Source organism: Anabrus simplex, chromosome 1 (assembly GCF_040414725.1).
Source record: "Anabrus simplex isolate iqAnaSimp1 chromosome 1, ASM4041472v1, whole genome shotgun sequence".
Lineage (NCBI taxonomy): Eukaryota > Metazoa > Arthropoda > Insecta > Orthoptera > Tettigoniidae > Anabrus > Anabrus simplex.
In genome coordinates this window covers 491,966,340-491,988,257 of record NC_090265.1, presented here as the reverse complement: position 1 = coordinate 491,988,257, position 21,918 = coordinate 491,966,340, and the positions used below count along the sequence as shown (strand labels likewise).

Below are 21,918 nucleotides of genomic sequence, written 5' to 3'. Positions count from 1 at the left end.
TGATAGGGAATCTGTCACCCGGGTGACAGTCCTAAATGCAGATCAGTTTTGATTTATTTATTTATTTATTTATTTATTTATTTATTTATTTATTTATTTATTTATTTTGGCTGTTATTCCTATCTGTTTCATCGGCAGTAGTTTCAAAAGCTTCACGTTGTTTGTTGTTCTGTGTTGAATTTATAGGACCTTAGGACGTAGAAATGTATCCATTGTTGTACTGTTACGAAGTGTGAACTATGCAGTTTAGAACATGTTTGACCCGCTGATCGTTAAAGAGGACACTTGTATTATTAAATGTTAATTTACAGGCTGGCTATCCATGGAATGGAGAGACAGATGAATTCGAATCTTCCGTCGCCCATCCGTAAAATGGCTGGTTTTGATTCTAACCCATGATAAAGGCCGAGTGATCCCTTTCTCATACGTTAGAGAAACTAAAAACTTGCATGATGGAAGGGGCTGTTAACAGTAGTGGATAAATGTATTGTTACGAATAAATCAGCGTATGTTTTATTACTCAGATTTATTTCAGGATGACCCAACAAATGCACACACACAATTCTATTCAGCCATGAATGACCACACTCACTAATTGCTGTCTATTTACAACTCTCTCTTCTTTCGGCACAGCAGGCGGTCCGGCCCGTTGATATCGCCTGGGGCGGCTGTAATCCTTACGTTCACTTCTCCAAGACCAGCCACCTCACACTGCAGGTGCATGCAGTCAGCTAGGTTTGAACACAGGGCTACGGGCCACACAACACACGATGACTTCGTTGGTTCGACTCCAGTAATGTACACAGTCACTTACAGTAAACAGCTAAACAGCAGCAGTTAAACATTGCTAAACAGCAGAACAGTTATTCTCACAAAATAACTGTTAACACAGTTCTAATTACTAATTACACTTACGAAAGCTACTTATTCCAGACGCTGATTCCGCGGCGACCCTCCGTCTACGGAGGTACACACACACACACACACACACACACACACACACACACACACACACACACACACACACACACACACACACAGTACTCTCAGGTAGTACACAATCTTCCGTTCCGCACGCCGTCTTCAGTCCAGCTACTCGCTGGGCATTCCGACACAACGACCACCCCGTTCAGACCTAGGTGGGACAGTAGCGACACTCAATACCTCTGTCGCCCTCAGCCCAGCCACCGAACCCCAACACACACTGAGACCACCTCGGGGTCCAACAAAGACCCCGAGTCCAGCACCAAATCTGACTGACTGTCCGCGGCTAGCCTCTCTTTTTATAGCTCGGGTGATGTGAACCAGAATATTCGGGATGTGGCTAGAGGCGGAACATTCTCGTTGCATTTCCAAGAAACTCACGGGTAAGCCAGCCGACGAGAACAATACACGGAAATGCCAGCCATGCCCTCCAGGCCGGCTGGGAGCTCCGCGGTCGGCTGATTCACTAGTCCCTTCCAAGAAGTACCGAAAGGGGCTATCACAGGGCTGGCACGTAACATTGCGCCTCCCCCCCCCCTCCCTCGAGAGCTTATCATCCTGAACAGTTATCTTCTCAGCTGTTCCTCGGCATTGCGCCCGTCGGTCTAGATGTACCACCTTCATCTTGCATCTTGGCCTCCGTCGTATTCGGTAGCTGACGTCATTTAATCCCCTCAGGACGTGGTAAGTGTCTTTCCACGTCCTTTGGAGCTTGAGAGACTAGCCTCTCTTCCTTATGGGGCTATGTGACCATCCTAGGTCGTTCTTATGATTTCTGATTGTGTCCATTCATTAGTCGTACCACGCTTTCACTCGGCCGCTCTCTGTGCTCATACTCTTGCGGACAGCGGTGTGTACGTCCTCTGGTCTCCTTGTCAGATCCAGACAGTACCTATGGTCCTTTGATCACCGGAACCCTAAATCCACCGGAAGGCGCAGCTCTCTTTCACATGGTATCCTCGCTGGAGTAGATCCCGTGGCCATGTCAACTGCAGACTGGGAGACCAGGGGAAAGTGACGATGCCCGTCCCTCTGCGTTTCCATCCAGGCAGCAGGGCTCTAGTTTCCTGCGAACTCCGCGGTCATTATTCGGCAGGGAACTTCGTGCTCGGCCTTCCTCCTGGAAAGAGCGTCGACCTGCGGAACATGCTATATCTCATGGAGACACTCGTCCACCCTTCTCTGTCCGTCACCCATCTTCTTGTGGCCGTCCTCTGTCTTCTTATGGTCGTCTTCCTTCTTCTTCTGACCATCTTCTGTCTCATTCTAGTGGTCTTCCGACTTCTCCTGGCCGCCTTCCATCTTATTCTGGCTGTCTTCAGTCTTCTTTCAGCCGTCTTTCAGCATCTCATGGCCGTCTTCTATCTCCTTTATCAACCTCTCTTGGCTTTCGTCCATATTCTTATAGCCTTCTTCCAACTTATCATCCTTTCTTCCTCTTTCATCTTCTTTTGATTTTCTCCCATCTTCTTCTGCATCATCTTCTGGTCTTCTTTAATCTTCTTTTGATTTTCTTTAATCTTCATCATTATCATATCGAAGAGTGCATTTAACTGGGCCTCCATTTTCCTGTAGCCTCTGGTCCTAACTGGCATGCAGTAATTAACACACGATGAAAAAAAAAATCTATAAATGTGTATTCCCTATATACCGATGTTCTGGAATGCTCCAACTGTGATCGAAACCTGCGGCTTCTGGTCCTCTGATTCACGCTGATTACAATGATGTATCACACATGGGGTCTCCCCATCTTCTGATACCATTTTGTTACAAATAAAACAGCGTCTGTTTTATTATTCTAATTTATTTTAGGGTGACCCAATAAATGTACACACACACACACACACACACACACACACACACACACACACACACACGCGCGCGCACACACACACACACACACACACAATTCTATTAAACTATGGGCACACTTACTAATTGCCGACTGTTTACAAGTCTCTCTTCTGTACACACACCAGTGTGTTCCGGCCGGCTGGAACTACCTGGGGACGGCTATAATCTTTACTTTCACTTCTCCAAGTCCAGTCACAGCCCATACATACAGCAGCTGCGTGCAGACCGCTGGGTTTAAACACAGTGCTACTCGATACACAATGCACGATGACTGTTTCTAGGTTCGACTCCAGAGACAGTCCAGTAATTCACACAGTCAGATGCAGTGAACAGCAATAGCTCAACGGTGTTCAACAGCAGGACGATGCAGCGAATATTAATACTAGTCCAATTACCCTCACACTCACGATACCAGTTCCTCGTTCATTCCGTTGGACACTAGCGACAGCCAACACTCCTATCGCCGCTCTCAGTCCAGCCACCGAACTCCAACACACTGAGTCTCATACTGACTCCGCCATGAAGTCCATCACTGACCCCGAGTCCAATACTGACTCCGAGTCCAACATCACCTGACTGTCGGCGGCTAGCCTCCCTTTTTGTAGCTCGGCCGATGTGCACCAGAATATTCGCGATGTGGCTAGAGGCGGAACATTCTCGTTACATCTCCCAGAATTTCACAGGTGAACAAGCCGAGGAGAACAATACACGAAAGGGCCGGCCCCGTCCTGCAGGCCGGCTGTGAGGTTCCCGGTCGTCTTACTCACTAGCCCCTTCCAGGAAGTACCGAACGGGACTATCACAGGGCTGGCGCATAACAACATATTCCAAGAAAGCTAGAAACTTGCTTACTTCTGCTTTGAAAGCAGGGGTAAAATTGCGTGTTTGATTTGCGGCTAAATTATAAGTGCCCCGAAGGAATGTAATTTAAGATGCCACTATGAAACCTATCGCCAAAAATACTGTATGATCAGGACCAGACAAATAAAGCGAGGATAAATTACGGGACTTGGTAAGCAACAGTCTATGTTCAAGAATTGAAAAGGCAGTGTACCCGGTGTTAAACCGGACTATGTGACAGCAGAGCTGATAGAAACAATTCCAAATGTTTTAGTGGCTGTGAATTTGTAAAGCACTGTCTTGTAAAAACCGTCGAACTTGCGTATCCCGATAAAATTTCGAACTTTCAGAAACATTTCTTTGGCACGAAATACATTTGCCGTGCAAATTGATGGCATTGCATTTATTTTAAATGGACAGCCGGCAAAAGTTCAACGTTTCATAGCTTTTTCTGCTACAGTTGATGAAAGTGCAGATGTTAGTGGCGGGGCACAATTATCTTCTTTAATCGGCGCCAGCGATAAAGAAATATAATTGAGGATATCTTTGAAACAGCTTAATCTTTCCTTACCAAAACTAGCGTGTGTAGCAGCAGATGGAGCTCCTTCCATGACGAGGAAGCGCAACGGATTCGTCGCCAAGCTGTTGGCCAAGCAAAAGGAGGTTGCTTGCTTTTTGTTTAAAGGGGCCTATCTAGGTCGTCGGCCCAAAAGGAGGTTGCTCCTGATAAAACGTTACGTCACGTCCACTCTATTGTTCATCAGGAAGTACTTTGTTTAAAAACTATAAACAAGTGCAGCACATTTTAAAATCTGTAAACAAATTGATGAATTTTATTCGCTCGTGGGGACTAAATCAACGGCAGTTTTCTTCTTTACTTAATACCATAGGAAGTGAATTTCAGGGCTTGCCATATTATGCAGAAGTTGGTTGACATTCTTATTTTAATGTCCTGAAACACTTGGCTTCTTCGTGAGGAGATTAAAGTATGTCTGAAAATGAAAGGTGAATGGGCCAATCAGCTATGTGACGATAATTGATTTCAGAATTTGGCATTTATAGTAGGCACTACAGGACATTTAAATTACTTAAATTTAAAGTTACAAAAAGATCAGATAGTTATGTCAGTGTATCTTTTATTTATTTTATCGTATGGCCTTTAGTACCGGGAGTGTCCGAGGACATCCTAAGCTCGCCTAGTGCAGGTCTTTGATGCCCTTATGCGACATGCGCGGCTTGATGTGGGATGATGAGGATAATGAGATAGGAATAGGGTGAAATCCGGTGTCGGCACGTAGCCTACTCCTGTCGAATTACACCAAGGGGTCTGCTCAAAGCTGTACGTCTCCATCCGACGGACGAATCACCATCAACAGCGTCATATGCCCTCACTCCCTATGAGCTCTGCGGAGAGATTTGGAATTAAATTCAGACTTTTGGCACGCATTCTAGTGATTAGAAATTGTATGCCACCACCTCCCCTACCCTGCCGGTCAACATTCTGATAGGGAAAATGTTTTCGACCAATGGGACTCGAACCGGCTAACCACGGTGTCAGACCATTTAGACGAGCATGGCCACCAGGGGGCTTGTTAATGTATTCATTAAAGCTAAAGCGTACCGAGCTCGATAGCTGCAGTCGCTTAAGTGCGGCCAGTATCCAGTATTCGGGAGATAGTGGGTTCGAACCCCACTGTCGGCAGCCCTGAAAATGGTTTTCCGTGGTTTCCCATTTTCACACCAGGCAAATGCTGGGGCTGTACCTTAATTGAGGCCACGGCCGCTTCCTTCCCATTCCTAGCCCTTTCCTGTCCCATCGTCGCCATAAGACCTATCTGTGTCGGTGCGACGTAAAGCAAAAAAAAAAAAAAAAAAAAAAAAAAAAGCTAAAGCGTTGGGAAGAGAAACTGAAAAGTGGCATCTTAATTCATTTTTCTACCTGTGAGGATTTCAAAAGTCCCATAGCGCTTTTGATTTTAGTCAATATACGTCAAGCACAAAATAACTAATTAACGAGTTTTAAAATAGGTTTGAAGATTTCAAATCGTCTGAAGATGATTTTTGATTCATTCTCCTTCGATGCTCAGAAGTGAGATAAGGTTCAAATGGAACTTATCGACATCCAATGTAACCTGTGTTGAAAAATTTCAATGAAGCTGGGGTCCGCAAGTTTTATTCTTATTTGCCGAGCCAGTTCTTTGAAATGCGGCAGTTCGCAGCGAGAATACTAGCAATGTTTGGATGTACCTATCTGTGTGAACAGTTATTTTCACTTATGAAGTCAAACAAAACTGTTCATAGATCAAGACTGGCAGCACAACATTTATCCTCCATCCTGAAATTGGCATCATGATACAATTGGCTGACATTGAAAGTCTTGTTTCTAAAAGATGTCAAAGAGTAGCAGTAAGTATTCAATATATCCTCCAGACAGTTCCTGTTTATAGAAAATATGTAGTGTGTTATAGGTATATAGTGAAATTGTAATAATGGTAATTATGTAACTGTAATGTTTTATTCCTTATGTGTGTAATGTAATTACATTTTTGTCCAGATAATACATTATATCCAATATTAACGTCCAGGACAAGGAATACGGAAAACCCTACTATTTACTCTTCTCATTTTGCTGTTCGGCCCTTGGAGCTAAATTTATCAGTCGAATTGATCCTATACACAATGAGTTTGACATACTTGGCGAAGATGGCAAGAGCAAGCCGAACACTACGGTGCGCAAGTATTACATGTATTACATTACAAGTATTACATTATATTTGACCAGCTGTAGAATCCGTCTTCGACTGGTCGATCACTTAGCATGTGCATGATTACATTTTTGCCCACTCATATTATTCCCCAGATTTTGAGGCACATTAGTGGGCATGCCTGTCCCTGTTAGCGGCTTGTGAAATAATCGCATTTTTGCTCTCTGTGGCCCTTTGCACTTACATATATATTTGCATTAGAGATTATCTTGAATTGATCTCTTCACAGGTATCAGGTTAAAGTTTTTTAAAAAATGTCGGGTTAGTGGGTCAGTCCGATGGTATTTGAAGGTGCTCAAATACGTCAGTATCGGCAGATTTACTGGCACGTCAAAGAACTCCTGTGGTACAAACTTCCGGCACCTCGACGTCTCCAGAAAGGGAAATGTTCGATAAAATTTCAAGTTATTTGAAACCATTTAAGATCTATTGCTATTTTGCTTTACGTCGCACCGACACAGATTGGTCTTATGGCGACGATGGGACAGGGAAGGCCTAGGAGTGGGAAGGAAGTGGCCTGGCCTGCCTTAATTAAGGTACAGCCCCAGCATTTGCCTGGTGTGAAAATGGGTAACCACGGAAAACCATCTCCAGGGCTGTCGACATCGGGGTTCGAACCCACTATTTCTCGGATGCAAGCTCACAGCTGCGCGACCCTAACCGCATCCCCCTGTGGGTGGGGGCAGTAGAATAACACCCACGGTATCCACTGCCTGTCGTAAGAGGCGACTAAAAGGGGCCCCAGGGGCTCTGAAGTGTGGAGCGTGGGTTGACGACCACGGGTCCCTTAGCTGAGTTCTGGCATTGCTTCCACTTACTTATGCCAGGCTCCTCACTTTCATCTATCCTATCCGACCTCTCTTGGTCAACTCTTGTTCTTTTCCGACCCCGACGCTATTAGGTTTGCGAGGACTAGGGAGTCTTTCATTTTCACGATCTTCGTGGCCCTTGTCTTCCTTTGGCCGATACCTTCATTTGTCGAAGTGTAGGCCCCCTTCCATTTTTTCTCTCTGATTAGTGTTATATAGAGGATGGTTGCCAAGTTGTACTTCCTCTTGAAACAATAATCTCCACCACCACCACCACCACCACCACCACCGACCCTAACCGCACGGCCAACTCGCCCGGTCATTTAAGATCACCACCAGCCAACTGCCTCTGGCCACCTCTGGTAACAGGCGTTGAATTATGGCTGAGAGTGTATTATGGATGTGGATTTTTTCTCCAGGAATTGGAATGTTTATCGTAGGGACAGGAAAGATGAAATAGGGGGAGTATTCGTACTGGTCAAAAAAAAAAAGGTTGTGTAAGGTATGAAAACGTTCAGGATAAGAAACATGAAGTTCTACGTATAAAGGCTCATCTCCAAAGATAATAGGCAACTTGATGTTTTTGAGATGTACAAACCTGCAAGTGGTGACGTTGACGCTGAATTATTTGTAAAAAAATAATCAGTTTTTTTTGGGAACGACACAGTAAGGAACATGATTGTAGCAAGTGGCCTCAATTTATCAAATGCTATTTTGAAGGTAAAGTGAATGACAGAAAGCACGACCAACAAATGGTAACTGCGTTAATATAGGAAGGACAAATGAATCAGAAAGTGATGTAAACAACTAGAACAAAACATATCTTGGACGTGGTGCTGATAAAGCCAGATGAGCTCTGCAGACTAGATAAACTAAAGTGATAGGTGGTGTAAGTTATCGCGTAAGCTGTTTTAGTCGTAGTTAAAAATAAGTGTGATAGAAACGATGGTTGTAAAAGTACCGGTACGACTATTAAGCAGCACCATATGGTAGATGAGAGAGGCGTGAGGGAGTTTTCAAAAAATAATTATAATCGGTGGAAAATGGTAAATTAAAATATAAACAGCCTATGGGATGGTTTTAAATCAGTTGTTGATGAACGTGGAAATAGTTACTGTACATGCTTTTAGAGGTGGTAATAAAAACACAAACAAAGATTTGTTTCATTCCCAACTCCGATACCATGAAAACGAGCGGGCCACCAGCTAAACAAGTTGCTCTTGGGCCGGTGAATTTGAATTTAATTGTAACTGAATGAAAAATAGTAATGGGAGTATGTATTGTACGTAATTTAGAAAATTGTATCGAGTGGCGCAGAAGTCATCGCAGCCCGCAAGGGGCACCCCTGAGCAGAAAGGTGGTAAGAAATGCAACCACTATATTATAACAGAGAAATGTTTTAAGAAGGAGGTGCTGGTTAGAAAGAAAAAGTTGGAAATGGTTGTGGAAGTAAGGAGAGATTGAAGAAACTAACCAGGAAATTGAATTTAACAAAAATGTCGGCTAAGAATAACATGATGGCAAGCATAATTGTCAGTCATATTAATTTTAGTGAAAATTGCAATGGTTTGTATAGGTACTTCAAGGCAGAAACTAGTTCCAGGAAAAATATTCAAGGAATAATAAATGAACAAGGGGATTGTATATGTGAGGATTTACAGAAGGCAGAAGTTTTCTAATTTTTACAATCTGCTTTACGTCACACCGACACAGATAGGTCTCATGGAGACGATAGGATAGGAAGAGACCAAAAGTGGGAAGGAAGCGACCGTGGCTTTCATTAAGGTACCTGTTGTGAAAATGGAAACCACGGAAAACCATCTTCAGGGTTGGCGACTGTGGAGTTTGAAGTATTTAGTCAACAGTATGTTAAGCTAATTAGACATGAGGATAATGTCCTGATAGAGGAGGTCCTAATACTATCGAGGTACGTAAATTTAGCCATGATAATTGTTACATTAATTTCCGTGGGTCAGAGTAGGAAAGAAGCGCGAGGGGTAAATGGCTGTACAAAGCATGAACAAAAGATTACATTTTATCAGCTATATTTAAATAAATGTTATTTCCTTTTCTTTGCTAAAGAAAAATACAGAAACAACAATAATGATAGAGATTTAACAACTGATTATAAATGGACAAGCTTAGAAGACAACCTGGGAAGAAAATACTCTAATATTACACAAAACTTTCAGTCAACAATCAGACCAATTTTAAATTTACAAATCTTTGGTATGGATAGGAGAGGCACAAGACTTTATACGAAAGATTCCTCAGCAGACGGAGCACTTGTTCATAATAGAAAGATGCAGCAGATTCCAGAACAAATTACCCCGAGGAGAATCGAACCATCAATTTCAGAGGTACATTTAGGTCTCGAACCCTGAACATCATGTTGTGTGGTGCTGAAGTGAAGCTGAGGAAATATGAATTCAAAGTACAGCTTAACAAGTTTATCACAGAAGTTCGTGAGGGTGTTTTTTCGGCGGATGATATTAGATAAATATGTAGCCAGAAGGGATGTCAGTTCGAATTTAACATTTTTAGATTCTGGTCTCAGCTCCTTGAAAAAAAAAATCCTGTTTACTGTAGCTCAGAACAGCGTTTCATCGTAAGTAATTATTTGCATGTTAAATTCATTCTACACGTTTAAACGAATACACCATTTTTATGCTGTCATTAAAATTATTCATTATCCTGGATGTGATTACATGTTCGGTACATTTCTAACCACAGGTGAAGTGTGAAAGAAAAATTTTTGCTGACACAGTATATACTGTACGTACAGCGGCTCATGCGGAGAATCGTGATTTTCGGACAAACATCTAGTTCTAGAATATATCCAGCCAATTAATAATGTAGATGTTGTGTATTTAGTGTTAATATCTGGTACATTTTCTCCTGATGATAAATTTATAAAATCTGGCTGTTTGCTAGGCCTGTATAGTATATTTTTATTTGTCAGGAATTTTGTGGCGAAATGGCGAGCATAGTTGGGTGGGGGTGGGGGGGGGTAGGGTTGAAATAAGAGAGTATTTCTCACGGTGATTATGCTGTGCCATGTATGATTAAGGCATTCGCAGTACTAAAAGACTTGTTTCCTTATATGGTGTATGAGCGTTCTTGTCTGTTGTCTGATAGAAGACTCTACCTGACGTCATCATAATTAGTCATGTAAACATATTTTGATGGCCATTGGCTGCAGTAAAATCTTTATTTAGAAGACACTGCCTAACAGCAGAAAATCTTTAAAACATTCTTGTGACATACTCTTGCTCTTAACGCAAAGTAACATGTAAGCATTACAAAATCTGTTTTTAATTTAACAAAGGAATGTGAATGTCTTTGCAAAATGCATTTTTGATAAGCATACGCTGCATATTTAAGTATTTCTATGCGTATTTCTGGTCTAAAAGATGCCACAAACGTCCCAGCTCTATTATGAGGATATGTAGGCGTTGTAGTAAGGGTATTAAGGAGAGTGCATATAAGTGACCAGTAAGACCCCTGTTAGAGTATGATTGCTGTTGCTGGAACCCTCACCAGGATTACTTAATTCGAGAACTAGAAAAGATCCAAAAGAACCTTAACTCTCGGGATGAACTTCCGGCACCCCGACGTCTCCGAAAACCGTGTCATTCGTGGGACGTGACACAATAACATTATTATTATTATTATTATTATTATTATTATTATTATTATTATTATTATTATTATTATTATTATTATTATTATTATTATTAGAGGACCCGCGCTGCTCCGCATCATTCGTTATAAATAGGTCAGATGACTTAATATGCCTGTCGTAGTCATATTGTTTTGCCTGCCCTTTTCAGTGATTGTATAAGCATTTAATAAGAAGCGCGTTATGGTATGCCGCAGTTCGTAGCCAGACTTCATGCATACTGACGTCATTATGTCGTCTGTTTGGTATCCATATATTCGATTTTTTAAATCCTGAAGTTCTTGATTAAAGCTTGATACTGTGTCGTAAGTTAGAAAGCAATAGTATTTTTAATCGCAGTTCTTCTACATATAGAACGGTTGTCTTGTGAGCTCATAGGTTAGTCTCGAAGGAGCGTTTTTGCCAGACAGAAAACTTTTTTATGATACATGCCCCTCACTCTTTCTAGTGTAGCTAGGTTATCTTTCGATAGGTGTTCCCAGATTGTGTCTAAGGCGTATGCCAGGATGGGGTCTATTTGTACGTAGACTTTTTTCTCGCTTAGCAGCATGTAAGTTATTAGGAACACTCTGCCATCTGTTAAATATATTTGAAAGCTGGGAAAGGTTAGAGAATCAAATAGTATTCTTCCGTGATCAGAGGAAGTGTATAATCTTTGGCTTGACAGGTAGTAATCAAACATGGCTGCATGCAGTGACATTATTAAGGATGAAAATCACATATATCAGAATATTAATGAAAATGTTTGTCGCTTAGCAACCTGCTAAGTAAGAATGTATTGCGGGTTAGGGTAAGCCTTCGCCTGCAATTACTGGAGTGATCATTTAATGATTTGATTTTATAATTACCCAAAGTGGGCTAAACTTAGAGACTTATCAATGTATCATGATTCACTGGCAGGTAATTCCGCAGAGAATAAAAGAAAAATAAAGCAAATCGGTCCAGTAGATCGGACGGATGGATTTGCCAAAGGTGTTTTTAGTAAACTCTTTTTATATATGTAAATTCTTTTAATAGATGTATTAAAATAGTTTACTGAAAACAGCTTTCTCTCCGATCTAAGGACCGATTTGCTTCATTTTTCTTTTATTCTCTGCGGAAATACCTGCCGGTGAATTATGAGACATTGATAGGTCTCTAAGTTCAGCCAAATTTGAGTAATCATAAAATCAAATCATTAAATGATCACTCTATTAATAGCAGGTGAAGGTTTACCTTAACCCGCAATACATTCTGTACTTAGCAGGTTGCACGTGTGATTTACATCCTTAGTAATGTCATTGCAAACAGCCATGTTTGATTACTACCTATCAAGCCAGAGAGTATACACTTCCTCTGTTCATGGAAGAATACTATTCCCTGCTAAATACTCTTTGAGTCTCTAACCCACCGCCGTCCCAATACATGCTGATAAGAGAAAAAACGTCTGCGTATAAACGGACCCCATCTAAGTGTAAACATTATCTGGGAACACCTATCGAAGGATAACCTAGGTACACTAGAAAGAGTGAAGGCCACGTATCCTTTAAAAAGTTCTCTGCCTGGCAAGAAAACGCTCCTTCGAGACTAAACTATGAGCTTCTATATAGAAGAACTGCGATTAAAAATACCATTGCCTTCTACGATACAATACCAAGTTTTACATCAAGAACTGCAGCATAAGAAAAAAGCGTATACGTATATGGATATATTTTTTACCAAACAGACGTCATGAGGACGTCAGAATGAATGTGTTCTGACTACTAACTGCTTCGTACCATAACACGCTTCTTATTAAATGTCGTCCGACTCGTTGGCTGAATGGTCAGCGTACTGGCCTTCGGTTCAGAGGGTACCGGGTTCGATTCCCGGCCGGGTCGGGTATTTTAACCTTAATTGGTTAATTCCAATGGCCCAGGGGCTGGGTATTTGTGCTGTCCCCAACATTCCTGCAACTCACACACCACACATAACACTATCCTTCACCACAATAACACGCAGTTACCTATACATGGCAGATGCCGCCCACCCTCATCGGAGGGTCTGCCTTACAAGGGCTGCACTCGGCTAGAAATAGCCACACGAATTTTTTAAAAAAATTACATGTTCATAACTTAAATGTTCTTCGAGTACTGTTTTTCTGTGGAGATCCAGTGTTTCACTGACATATAGTATTTCAGGTTGATCACGGTGCTGTAATGTCGAATTTTGGTGAAGATTGAGAGGCATTTTTTGTTGTAAATGTTTTGCGTTCGGCCGAGGGATCTCTTTATTTTCTGGATGCGGACCTCGAGGGCCTTCTATTCTTTTCCTGTTGGTACTACAGTTTCTCCGAGATATCGGAACCCAGTTGCTTTTTCGATTGTGTCAAATTTCGTGTTCAAATTCTGGAAGTTGAAGTGATTGCACATGACCTTAGTTTTTGAGGAGGAGATTTGTAGGCCGAATTTTTCTGAGAATTTCTTGAAGGTTTAGATTTGGCTGATAGCCTGTTGTTCGTTTGTTGCGAGGGTCGCGAGATCATTTGCGAAAGCGAGACAGGATATTTTTTATGTGTTTTCTTGTCATACTTAATGGTTGCCAATTTCCTTGAGCTCTTAGAGCTTGTTCCCATTCTCTCATGATTTTGTCCAGGGCTATGTTACAGAGTAGTGGGGAAAGTCCTTCTCCTTGTCGGACACCGGTTTTTATCTGAATTTTTTTAAAGATATATTTCCCACGAATTTTACTTGGGAGGTTGTGTTGGTGAGAGTTAGTCTGATGATTTTTTGAGTCTTGTCTAGTCCGTATTCACTCAGTGTTTGGAAGAGGGATTGCCGGTCAGTGGAGTCGTATGCTTTCTGGAAGTCCACGAAGGTGCAGATTGTGGGTTGTTTTCTGGCGTGTCGTGGTTTCAAGATGGTTTTCAGATTGGGTATCTGTTCTGTACAGGATTTGTGCGGCCTGAAGCCCGCTTGGTATTGGTTCTAGTTGTTCCTGAGTTCTTTGGAAGAGGGCTGCGGAGACGATTTTGTATGCCATTTGCACCAGGGAAATTCCCCTGTAATTGTTCAGATCTGTTCGGTCACCTTTTTTGTGAAATGGAACGAGGAGGGCGTTTGTCCAGTTTTCTGGTAGTTCTTCCGTTGTCCAAATTTCTTGTATGATTTGTGTGAGTTCTTGGAGTGAATTCTTTCCTAGATGTTTAACAAGCTCTGCTACGATGCCGTCGTCTCCGGATGCCTTGTTGTTTTTCAGTCGTTGAATGTGTCGGTGTATTTCCTCCTGTGTAGGTGGGGATGAGTCTGGGTTTGGGTTCGGTTGGGGTTTATGTGGAAACCTTTCTGTTGGTTCTGGGCAGTTGAGTAGTGACTCGAAGTATCTCGCGAGTTCCTTGGTGTTTTCGTCACTTGTGAGTGCCAATTTTCCGTTTTGTTTTCTAAAGGAGAGGTTCTTGGGAGTGTACCGATTTAATCTGTTGCGGAAGACGCTGTAAAAATCTCTGGTGTTGTAGTTGCGGAAGTCCTGTTCGGCCGACTTCAGTTGGTTTTCCAGGTATTTCCTCTTGGTTTGTCTGATGAGTTTAGAGGTCTGTCTGCGGATTTCGCGGAATTGTTCCTCGTTTTCTGGTGTACGGTTGGTGATGAACTTCTGGTATGCGTTTTTTCTGTTCAATATGGCTTGGTCACATTCGGTGTTCCAAAAAGGGTATCTGCTCTTTTTCTGTAGTGGGATTTGTTTTGATGCTCTCTTCGTGATTTTGTCATGGAATTCGTCCCAAGTTTTTGCTGGGATTGTTTTCCCACGTTTCCCTGAGATTTGATGTGTTTATTTGTGTAATATCCAATTTTTTGTTTGCCTTGGATTTCTGGTAGGGGCGTTTTGGGGTGAATGTAACTTTGATTCTTGTTAGATGATGGTCCGAGTCAATGTTGGCTCCTCAACAGACTTGGACGTTGTGTACTTCTTTTTGTGCTGGGAAGGAGATAGCGACATGATCGATCTGGTGTTGGGTGATTCCCATGTGAAGAGCTTATTGGTTTTTTTTCCGTAGGGATATTGACATGATTTTCAGGTCGTGTTGTTGACAGAGCTCGATGAGGCGTTTGCCGTTTTTATTATTCTTTTCGTGTGCCGAGAATCTTCCTGCGGTTTTTAAGTAGCACTTTTCTTTACCAATGTTACCGTTTAAATTCCCGAGGGGAATTATTGTGTCTTTTTCAGGGATTTTGATGAGTATGGTTTCAAGTTTGTTCCAGAAGTTTTCTGTTTGTGTCTGATATTATTATTATTATTATTATTATTATTATTATTATTATTATTATTATTATTACAACTAATAAGAAGGAAGATAGATAATTCTTCTCTTACAAGTTAAAGAATAGCTTGGTGTCTATGTAATAATGCCTTTATTTCTCCAGTTCAAATCTTGGCACAGTGGGTTTTACGCGATTTTTTTCTGGGTGATTTCCAACAAAAGAGTAATGTTATGGAAGTATTGCAAACTTTGTGCTAGGAAGACTTGGGAGTAAGGAAACGAGCTGCTCGCCTAAATGGTAGGCTGTGTTCCGAGCTGTTAGTGGAGATATGGCGCGAAATGACATTTGTAGATGAATAAGCTTGACTGGAGTTTTTAAAAGTAGGATATATCACAACATGAAGATAAAGTTGGAATACAAGATGATTCGTTTCTAGTAAGAGGGATTAGAAATAGGAATAATTTGCCGATGGAGATGTTCGGTAAATGTCCAACTTTTTTGAAATTATTTAAGAAAAGACTAGGTTAACAATTGGTAGGGGATCTGCCATCTGGGCGGCAGCCCTAAATACAGATCATTGATTTATTTATTTATTTATTTATTTATTTATTTATTTATTTATTTATTTATTTATTGATGTCGAGGCACAGCGCACAAACTTAGTGTTATCAGTGATCAACGAAAGCGTGTGCTAAGAAAATGAAAGTTAAAGTAATTTTATCGATCACTAAATATAATTTTACTTGTATATTAGTGAATGTTGTTATAAAAGTTTGAAGATAGTACTGTAGGTTTGTTGAAAGCTATAGCGTCTACGCATTAAAGAGGACTATTTGTTAAAATGAAAATTCCAATATGGTAAATGAAAATAGTAGTTCTGTGTCTATTTTCTTTCATTTAAATTCAGTTCAGCCTACTAATCTACGCGTGAGTTGTCACTGTTGGTAATTTTAATTTCTCAATCTTGAATGTCATAATTATATCATTATTATTAGTCTCTTATACGGTATATTGATTGTGTTATTGTAAATTATTACTTGATGTATATTTCGTGGGCTCTCAGAACTTAGCCCGTAAATCACATAAGTAAACAGTTGCGTGTCTCGTTGGTACCATGAAATCCTTCCGAGTTCATTATTTTCAACTGCGCTGTCATTTGCGTTAAATGCCTGACCTTGGTTACATGAATATGCAAGGTTTCGATTGTAACTACTGATAGGAATGAGTTAAGGTTGAATTCGCCATTCACGAACCGTCCGAACAACGATCGTATCCAGGTGAGTGAATTGCTGTTTTTGTGGTAATTATTTTCTCTTTGGTAGGCTCGACCGGAAATGTTATTGGCCACCTTCACCATCGATGAATATTTGAAGTTGGAAGTATTTGATTTGTTGAAGTTGTTTATAGACTTTTGATGTAAAGTTGTATCAGTTTGCTCTCAATTAAATACAGTGTTTTTATCTTTAAGGCGAATATTAAGCTTCGGTGTTCATTCTGGATTGTTCGATATGTTAGGTAATGGTAGGATCAGTAGCTTACGTGTATCCTCTTTGGGCTAAAATCCCGCAATGTGGATGAGGATGAGCCTTCTTAACAGCCCCAAGCTTGAGTTTTCTGACACTCCTTTTCGTAGTCATCAATCAGTGAAAGCTATTTTTTATTGTAGATGTTTAGTACCGGCCCCGTGGTGTAGGGGTAGCGTGCCTGCCTCTTACCCGGAGGCCCCGGGTTCGATTCCCGGCCAGGTCAGGGATTTTTACCTGGACCTGAGGGCTGGTTCGAGGTCCACTCAGCCTACGTGATTAGAATTGAGGAGCTATCTGACAGTGTGATAGCGGTCCCGGTCTAGAAAGCCAAGAATAACGGCCGAGAGGATTCGTCATGCTGACCACACGACACCTCGTAATCTGCAGGTCTACGGGCTGAGCAGCGGTCGCTTGGTAGGCCAAGGCCCTTCACGGGCTGTAGTGCCATGGGGTTTGGTTTGGTTTTTGGTTTGGATGTTTAGTAGCTTATATTAGTTAGGCCTATGTATTATATTTTTATTTTTTGCAGAATTTAAGTATTTGAATTGATAAAGGTCTTTACATGATTATTATTATTAGGCTGAGATCAGTGGCTCAGTGGCCTAAGTTGGCGAGTTCAATTCCAGCTCAGTCCGGAGGTATTTGAAAATGTTTACACACAGTAGCCTCGGGTCGATAGATTCACCGGTGCGCAAAAGAACGCTCTCAGGACAAAGTTCTGGCATCTCGACGTCTCCAAAAACCGTGTAAGTAGTTAGTGGGACATGAAACTATTACTATTATTATTATTATTATTATTATTATTATTATTATTATTATTATTATTATTATTATTATTATTATCACATCCAGTGAAAAAGATGGAAGATATATATTTTTTCTCTTACAAGTTAAAGAATGGGATGGTGTCTGTGTAATAATTCCTTTATTTCTCCAGTTCATATCTTTGCATGGTGGGTTTTAAATTTGTACATAGGCTCTGTTGTGTTTGCTCAGAGAACAACTTATTTTTTAAATATTACATAATAGGTGAAAGACGTGCTGGTGGACTGAACAACTAAAATACTCTATGGCCTCGAAGTTGACCTGTTCGTTATCATCAGATTACAATGTTCGGAAACACGAAAAGACAGGAACCGTACAATTGCTCATAAGCCGTGATGTGAAAATGGTGAGTAATTCATCCTACGTTCTGCTTTTATATGAATCTGCACTGATAAATGTTTGTTTTATTCACGTTGATGTCACTGAAAATAAATGGTATCGCTATTAGTGAAAAAAGTATACAAACAGAAGTCTAGTGTAAATTTGTACCAGTCAGTGCATTTGCAGGAATTTCGACAGTTCGATTCTCGGATTAACTAACGAATAACCTGTAGATTTACGACGAATGCATTTTTTATCTCTTACCTCCTTGTTAGGCTGGCGGTAGTTTTTCGAACTTGGCCGTATGTGATAGATACTTCCTTTAGGCTACGAGTGTCTCTAATGATCCATTCATATGATACAATCTCGGAGTGACCTTGTTCCATTCATATCACAAAAGTAGTGTTAGGCGCAGGAAGCCGCTTATTAAGACAATTAACGGAGTCGGCCCAGTTCTATAGCTGCACTCCTCGTTTACTTACTGTACGGTAGGTGCAATAGGACGTGATCGCTCGACTGGCGATATGTTTCATTCTTGGAAAAGAAACCTTTTCAGAAGATTGTTATGGAACAATCTGTTTTTAATTATATTTTCTTAACTCTTTTTACTAGCAAAGCCATCTCCGTAGAAGCCAGGAAGACTTGGAGAATAGAAGATAATGGCTTCCACTAACCATAAAACCTCGGCAGTAACTGACATAGAGCTGTTAATTTTGTGCCCAGCAGCCGTTGCCCGCAGGATTTGACATGGTACCCCTTTTTTTAATATAGACTGAGTGAACCTCAGTAGCCATGTCTCCCTCCAAAATTAGAAATCTCGTTTCTAAATTTGTCGACTTCCTGACGGCATATAACCCCTGTCCTTCCGGAAGAACCAAGCATGCCTTTACCGCCTAAGCTAGGCAGCCCCTAACTATTTCCGAAATATGTAATACGGTGGCGAGAGGTTGGCCACAGTGGACCTACTGTCGATGTCCCAGCCCGAGTGTTTTAGTCTCGAATCTCAGTGATTTTGGGTGAAATTTTCAACAGGAAGAATACCCGACCTTAAATCTCTAAGATGAAAATCACGCCAAAGTGTGTGTGTGTGTGTGTGTGGGGGGGGGGGCAAACTCCTTACGTGGGATAATAGAGAATAGAGAGGAACGACACTTCTCTAGCAAGTGAGATGCTATTCAAGTAAGGGAATATCGTGCTAATAATTTAAAAAAATGTACAATACAGGTTCACTTATGACGTAACAGGCGCAAGTGTTGTAGAGGAGGGGCATGATAGCCGAGTACATTATCAATGGCTTCTCACTACGGCAGCTGCGGTTAGAATCCCGGCCGATCCAAGTGAGATTTATGAAATGAAAACTCACGCCCCAGTGGTTCAGATGCCACATAAGACTATGCAATTATAAGCTTTCTAGTGCGAGGCTGATAATTTCGTTGTTTAAAAGCACAATCACATTGCGATAATTTATTAACTTACATGTCTGTGGTTAGAAGATTGGACATTCCTTCAGAACATTCCCCTCCACCCCCCATACCAGAAACTTGTCCGTTTTACAAGATTTTTAAACAGATTTCTGATTTACTTTTGTCGTCTCACTGTGCTCGAGTTTGAGTGCCACCGTGGTCTAGGGATTAACGTAGTAACTTCACACCGAGTTCGCTCGGATTTGATTCTCAGCTTTGTTTCCATCTTAAGACTTTTTAACTACTACGTAAACGTTTTCATTCCGTACCCTAATGGGGTACGGCGGGCCTCCTACACCATAAACGCCGTCGCTCAGGCCAGGGAGATCTGTGTCGGTGATGTGATTTGCAAAGAAGGTGAGATCATTGCGACCGTGGCCTATAGTAGGAACTGTTCCGGCATTCTTCTCAGTGCAGGTGAAAGGAAAACCGTGGAAATCCATTCACAAGATAGCCGACAATGGGGACCAGCCCCTCTGCCTCCCGAATATAGAGCTGCAAAGCTAGTAAAACTAGTCGAGGCCTATTCCACTCGGTCGACTTGTTTAAGGATATGGGAGGATCACATTCTGCCTCTCGAGGCCACCTGAGAAGACGCACACTGATGCCAATCCCAGCCTACGGCCGTCCTAGAAGTGGTTACGGATAAAGTGGAGAAGGCAGCGAACATACAGGCCATGGGCAGATGCTTCCCAATATAATTCCGAATTAATTACACATAGTAGGGTCTACACAGCACAGAGACTATAGTTATCTGTTATAACATTTACATTCATTTACACGGAGTTGCTGGTCACGACATCGTACGTTCCTGAGACGAAACAATAAACTAAAATCCGAGTGCGCAAGATTCCAAAGTCTATGTATATTTATCCGAAAGATCGTACGTTCTACAGTACGATATGATATAACTTCAAATTCAATCTTATAAATGCCATTTCCTTTTCGTCAGGTGCTGTCTTAATTGAAGAGTTTTCAAAGACCGAAATTACCCCATTTCTCATGTTATTGTGTTTATGAATTTTATTTATTTAATCGTGTCAGAAACGTACATTATATCTTACAAAAATATCAGGACAATAACAAATCTGGTACTATAACCATTAATTATTTTTGACCGGGCGAGTTGGCCGTGAGCGTAGAGGCGCGCGGCTGTGAGCTTGCATCCGGTAGATAGTAGGTTCGAATCCCACTATCGGCAGCCCTGAAAATGGTTTTCCGTGGTTTCCCATTTTCACACCAGGCAAATGCTGGTGCTGTACCTTAATTAAGGCCACGGCCGCTTCCTTCCAACTCCTAGGCCTTTCCTATCCCATCGTCGCCATAAGACCTATCTGTGTCGGCGCGACGTAAAGCCCCTAGCAAAAATAATTATTTTTGATGATGGCAGGTAACAATGTGATTAAGCTCGTGGTGCTCCTGCATAGGTAGTCGGAATTGAATTTCCGTTACCTAACTGAACGTCAGCATTCCAGAAACAATACAATTAATATAAGATGTTTATGAGTGATAATCATTAACAAGATATCTGATTTCCTTTGACACTGTTGTCCGTCAGGTCAGAAAGTGAAAATTGAATATTTCAGCCATTCACTGGGCTGGTTGTTGACTACTGGGCCGAGACCTGAGTTAATTTTGATCCAAATACTTGTTTCTAGCTTCTTCATTTCCATTTCTTGTTCTTTTCCACGGACTCTTGTTCTGTTCCGACCCTAGCATGCGGGGACATGCGGTATCCTCCATTTTTATCATTCCAAGAGCCGTCATTTTGTGTTCTGCGTGCGCTGAGGATTTTCCCTCCTTCCCTTCTGGGGTAGAAGTTAACCTCTATTACTTGGCTGAATGGTCAGTGCAGTGCTCTTCGCTTCAGAGGGCCTCAGGTTCGATTCCCGACCGGGTCGGAGATTTTAACCTTAAATGGTTAATTTTCTTGGCTCGGGGACTGGGTGTTTGTGCCGTCCGCAACATCCCTGCAACTCACACACCACGCATAACACGCAGTTACCTACTCATGGCAGATGCCGCCCGCCCTCATCGGAAGATCTGCCTTACAAGAGCTGCAATAGGCTAGAAATAGCCACACGAAATTATTACTTTAATAATAATAATAGTAATAATAATAATAATAATAATAATAATAATAATAATAATAATACCGAGCAAGTTGGTTGCGCAGTTCGTGTCACTTAGCTGTGAACTTGCAGTCAGGAGATTGTGGGTTCGAATCCTACCATTTACCGAGCTCGATAGCTGCAGTCGCTTAAGTGCGGCCAGTATCCAGTATTCGGGAGATAGTAGGTTCGAACCCCACTGTCGGTAGCCCTGAAAATGGTTTTCCGTGGTTTTCCCTTTTCACACCAGGCAAATACTGCAAAGGCTGTACCTTAATTAAGGCCACGGCCGCTTCCTTCCCACTCCTAGCCCTTTCCTGTCCCATCATCGCCGTAAGACCTATCTGTGTCGGTGCGACGTAAAACAATAAAAAAAAATCCTACCATCGTCAGCACTGAAGATAGTTTTCCATAATTTCCCATTTTCACTCCAGGCCATTAAGGTCACGGCCGCTTCTTTCTCATCCCCAGCCCTTTCCCATCCTTGCGATACCAAAAACTTTCTGTATATTATTATTATT

At 41.6% G+C, this 21,918-nt stretch overlaps 1 protein-coding gene across 2 annotated transcripts in view; it reads left to right on the top strand.

Moving 5' to 3' along the window:
* ACC (acetyl-CoA carboxylase) overlaps positions 1-21,918 on the top strand; it is a 391,497-nt gene that overhangs the window by 85,355 nt on the left and 284,224 nt on the right. The gene's annotated exons all lie outside the window — the stretch shown is intronic.